At 43.2% G+C, this 5,643-nt stretch overlaps 1 protein-coding gene across 1 annotated transcript in view; it reads right to left on the minus strand.

Annotated features, from left to right (window-relative positions):
• Positions 1 to 5,643, minus strand: part of C1H10orf90 (chromosome 1 C10orf90 homolog) — a 102,107-nt gene that overhangs the window by 95,491 nt on the left and 973 nt on the right. The window lies entirely within an intron of this gene.

The following is a 5,643-nucleotide window of genomic DNA, read 5'->3' on the forward strand; positions in this document are numbered from 1 at the left end:
GAAAGAAAGAAAGAAAGAAAGAAAGAAAGAAAGAAAGAAAGAAAGAAAGAAAGAAAGAAAGAAAGAAAGAAAAAGAAAGAAAGAGAGGGGGGAGGGAGGGAGGGAGGAAGAAAGAAAGAAAGAAAGAAAGAAAGAAAGAAAGAAAGAAAGAAAGAAAGAAAGAAAGAAAGAAAGAAAGAAAAGAATTCAAAGTCTCCAGAAACATCTTCATAGCCATTCCTACCTCAAGACGAAGAAGGAAATAGCAGACCAGAGATGGGCAGAGTTTCCCCAAGAAGCCTCGGCCAGGAAGCAGCAGAATCAGCCTCACTCAGTCAAGCCTAATGAAGTTTTGCTCACTGGCTTTCAGGGTCAACAGGACACAACCCAGAATCACCTGGCAAGTCTTAATGAGAAATTATCTAGACCAAGTTGGCCTGTGGGCATTTCAGTGGAGGATTGTCTTGGTTGCGAATTGATGTAGACCTAGCCCATTGTGGGCAGCACCATTCTCTAGGCAGGCGGACCTAAACTCTCGAGGACAGTAGGAAGTTAGATAAAAACCTAAGCAAGCAGGCGGCTTGGTGGATTCGTCCTCTCTGCTCCTGATTATAGATTTGACATGACTAGCTGCTGCTGAGAGCTCCTACCCCGACTTTCCCAAAATGATTGACTGTAACCTGGAATTGTTAGTCAAACAAACCCTTTCATCCTCTAAGTTGCTTTTGTTCAGGGTATTGTATCACAGCAATAGAAACAAACTAGAACAGAAGACCTGGATCTTTGCCATTCTGGTTTTTCTCTAATCACGCCCCTTCCTGCTGAACTGAGCTATGCATTCTCCACACTCCCCAAATGATTAACTGTATAAACAACAGGTTTATGTGGTACAACTTATTTTCCATAACATTTCTATCTTGAACAGGACAGGCATGGTTCAGTGACTTCAGAAAACCTCTAACACCTCCCAAAGAAGATCCAGACTCATGAGCAGTTACTACCTATGTTCCTGTCACCCTAGTCCCCATTACACACTCATCCACTTTTGCTCTCTGGTTGGCCTATCCTGGACACTCCTTTGATGGAATGACAGGAGGCGTGGCCTCATTTGGCTTCTTTCATTTGTACAGCTCCCTTGTGTTGTACATACACTGGGACTTTATTCATTTTCACAGCAGACTAAGTCTCTGTTAAATGGAAAGACTGCATGCAAGCTGACAGGCATTTAGGCTGACCTAGTCTACCATAAACATTTGTGTACAGGTATTCATGCAGATGTTGGCCCCTGTGCATGGAAATGCTAAGGTATGGTAATTCCATAGTTGCCCTTTGAAGAATTGCCAAACCAATTATTTTCCAAAATGTCTGGATCATCTTGGGTCATAAGTGACAGCATAGGCAGGTTATATTTTTGGTTTTAGTTTTGTTGCTGTTTTTCCATCCTTGCTAACACTTATTATTATCTATCATATTTTTCTTTATAGCTTCCCGAGTGCTTGTGAACTGGTATCCCATTGTGGTTGCACTGCTTTGATGGCTAACAACACTGAACATCTTTTCATGAGCTTAATGGCCTTTTTACACACACACACACACACACACACACACACACACACACACACACACACACCTTATTCCCAGCAGTGGTTCCCAGACTCCCACAAGTCAGTGTCTCTTATCCATGGATGATCAAACATGGAGCTGTTACCGTGAGTGAGGTTGAGGGAACACCACAGATGTGGGCCCGCATCTAACTGGGTAGCTTCTGAATTTTTCAACCTAGACAAGTCATCTTACTTCTTTGTATCTCAGTTTCTCCTATCTACAAAGAAAACATTGTGGCTCCTAGTTTACTAGATTGTTATGAGTACTAAGAGAAGAGGCAGAGAAGAGATCCTTAGCACACTGCCTGTCTGTGGAAGCATCAAACGATGTTCCTTTCTTTACCTCCACAGCAAGTGTTAGTGCAGCATTCACTATGGACAGGACCCTGGCTTGAGTACTGAGGTCACAGTGATGGACACAGCAGGCAAAAAGAAAAAAGAAAAGAAAAAGAAAAAACAAAACAAAACAAAACTCTGCCCTCCTGAAGGTTATGTCAAGTCTAACATTCTCAAAAACCTTAATGAAGCTAGTTATTATTACACTCAACTTTCTTACTCTTGATTGCGAAATAAGTACCAGTTCATCAGAAAGCAGAAGGACAAGACAAAGGGAGTTTCACTAATGAACTTGAACTTTAGTGAGAGACAAACCATTAGCTTCAGTAATTGCAGTTCTCTGCCTCTTCCAGGTGTGGCCTTTCCTTTCTCTCTGAGACCAAAAGGAGAGGGGCCAGAGAAGCCAATGGCTACAGGAAGGAGGAAGGAAGGAGGTGGGGGGAGGGGAAAGGGATTAAGGAGAAAGGGAGGAGGGAGGAGGAGAGGGGAGGAGAGGAGGGAGAGATTGATTTAGCACCTCTAGATATCTAGATAAAGATTCCTGAACCACTTTCCAAGCTAGGAGTGATTTAGAAGAATAAAGTGGAGGGAGCTGGTGAGATGGCTCAGTGGGTAAGAGCACCCGACTGCTCTACCAAAGGTCCGGAATTCAAATCCCAGCAACCACATGGTGGCTCATAACCATCTGTAACAAGATCTGATGCCCTCTTCTGGACTGTCTGAAGACAGCTACGGTATATTTACATATAATAAATAAATAAATATTTTTTTAAAAAAAAAAAAGAAGAAGAAAGTGGAAAAATTATAAAATCACCAAAAAAAAAAAAAAATCAAATAAAGAGGGTGCATGGGAGCAAAGGGCAAGGAAAGTGGCACAAGATGCTTGGGATGCACAGCAGGGCTAGGTGGGGAGTTAGACAGGGAGGAAGGTAGGTGGGGCCTTGGGATGCACAGCAGGGCTAGGTGGGGAGTTAGATAGGGAGGAAGGTAGGTGGGGCCTTGGGATGCACAGCAGGGTTAGATGGGGGATTGGGACATGCACAGCATGGCTAAGTAAAGCTAGGACTGAAGGGACAAAACCTATCAACCCAAAGAATGCCTCTAGGGCAGGAATTCAATGAGGTTCCAAGGACAGGAAAAGGAGGATGTTCCAAGGCCACAATGCTCAGCTCAGAGGTCAGCAAAGCCTTGATGGGCCAGCATTCACTGCCAATTCCACTTTAGGCCACACCTGAGAACTAAAAGAGCCTCAGAACCTTCTCCAAGTTCCCTTACCTTCCCAGCAATTCTGACCTAACCAGGTACTTGGATGCCAGGACCTTCCCTTTCCACATGAATGGAGCTGACTTCCAGGTTCCTGTGGGATTATCCCGCAGCCTGATGAGTGCAATCTCTATCACCATGTAGAGAGAGGCTAAGTCATCCGTTAGAAAACCAGTACTGAAAGGAAAGGAACAGACAAAATTTAGCATCAAAATTAATTTTTAAAGCTTATGAAAATGAATCTAGAGAAAGGCAGTAGGAAAAATGATGAAATAGAAACAGGCCTTTCTCAGAGGAGGTGTGGTCCTCAAGCAACTCTAAAGAAGGCAGCATCTGTAGGCTCTGTAGTGGGACTACCCTTCCCATCCCTGACAGGGACTTTTAGTATGGTTTAATATCTTTTTCTTGATAAAGTACTGTTGATTTCTTTTGAAGAACTAGCCTTTAGTGTTTCTTGTAATTTTTTTATTCCATTGATTTCAAGTGTCATTATTTTGATTTGCTGTTGTTACCCATGCTCATGTTTGTACCTCAAGCTTATTCATTTTCACTATTTGGCAGTCAAATATCTCACAATCTATTTATAAATTCTCATGCTGAAAACATTTTGGTTTCTCTATCTCTTTTTCTCTCCCTCTCTTCCTCTCTAAGCATCATTATTTTCCATTGTTACCACCAAGGAGGGAGACAATATTGACTGAGGCCAAGAATGCCTCTAATTATCGTATGATACAGAGGGCAGCTAGCTATAATACGGGTTTATTTGGCCCAGGATGTCAATAGTTCTCAAGGTAGGAACCCTGACACAGACACAAAAATAAGAAATTTGCAAAGACAATCCCACAATCCTTAAATAGGACTGACCCCTCTCCACCAAGTAAACTTCCTTACAGGCATAGAATGGTCACAGCAGACAGGTTCACCTTAACTATTTCCTCTCACACTTCACAGATATTAATTTGGGATAAATCATAGATGAACAGCTTTTTAGAATACAACATGGCATAACTTCTTTGTGAATTAGGAGTTGGTGAAACTGTCTCATAGAAGACTCAGAAAGCAACAGCAATAAAATAGAAAAAAGGGGGAGACATTGAACTTCAATAAATTATTATATCTTTTGTTCACAAGGAGACATCATAAGAAAATGAAAAGGCTGTCACATACAGGAAATGTTCTAACAAGGGAGATATAGCTGGGATGTTAAATTGACAGAGTCATTCAAAGTATTGACAAAAGTATAAACAGCCCAACATAAAATAGAGTTACCAAACATCTGTTTGTCTTCCCAGGTTGGCAACAGCTTTTCTTTTCCTGGCTGTTGCTAGGCCACTGTGAGTGACATACAAATTCAGGCCACTCTATCCAAGGCATCAAACTACTGGGTCCTCTACACCTTGGTTGTGGAGGAGGAGTGGGCTACCAACCCTGCCCAAGTGTGCTTGCAGGATTCTGGACCGTGTCTGGCTCCCTTCTGTCTCTATTCATTCCAGCCTCTCATTCCCTACCTTGACCCGTGGCTTAACATCTGTATAGTGAGTCACTCTATTACAACCTTTGTGTTACTTCCTATGCTTGTCAACTTGACACAATCTAGAATCATCTGAGAAGTGGGAATCTCTACAGAGGAGATGCTCTCACCCTGCTAGCCTGTAGGCAAGCATTTTCTTGATTGACAATTGACCTGGAAGGGCCTGATCCACTGTGAGTAAGGCCATCTCTGGGCAGGTAGTAAACCACAGGATAAAGTCATTAAGCAGCACTCCTTCACATCTCTGCTTCAGTTCCTGCCTCCAGGTTCCTGCCTTCAGTTTCTACCTTGGCTTCACCTGATGATGGGCTGTAACCTGTAAGACTAATAAACCCTTCCCTCCCCACATTACTTTTGTTCATAGTATTTAGCACAGAAATAGAAGCCTGACTGAAACAGCCTTGCAGGGAGTCTCCAAGGCTCAGTCTGCAACTTCATCATAAACGTGATTTTCCCTGAGGGCAAAAGGCTGGGGTCTGAGACTGCCCTCCCAGTGGTAACAATTCCAACTGTATTGTTATTCCTTTCCCCATCACTTCTTGGCTCTAGAAATCTTACTGAAAGCAACTGTCTTGGTGAAGTGATACCATGACCATGGCAACTCTTATAAAAGGTCCCACCATGATAGTGCCATGAAGCATGGCAGCATGCAGGCAGATATGGTGCTGGAGAGGTAGCTGGGAGTTCTACATCTTGACTCATAGGGAGCAGAAGGACTGAGACTTCAAAGCCTGCCCTGACAGTGACACAATTCCTCCAGCCCCCTTCAACAATGTTTAAAAGTCCAAAAGTTCTAGGGCTGGTGAGGTGGCTCAGCGGGTAAGAGCACCTGACTGCTCTTCCGAAGGTCCAGAGTTCAAATCCCAGCAACCACATGGTGGCTCACAACCATCTGTAACAAGATCTGACACCCTCTTCTGGAGTGTCTGA

The sequence above is a fragment of the Mus pahari genome, chromosome 1, assembly GCF_900095145.1.
Source record: "Mus pahari chromosome 1, PAHARI_EIJ_v1.1, whole genome shotgun sequence".
NCBI classification, from domain to species: domain Eukaryota; kingdom Metazoa; phylum Chordata; class Mammalia; order Rodentia; family Muridae; genus Mus; species Mus pahari.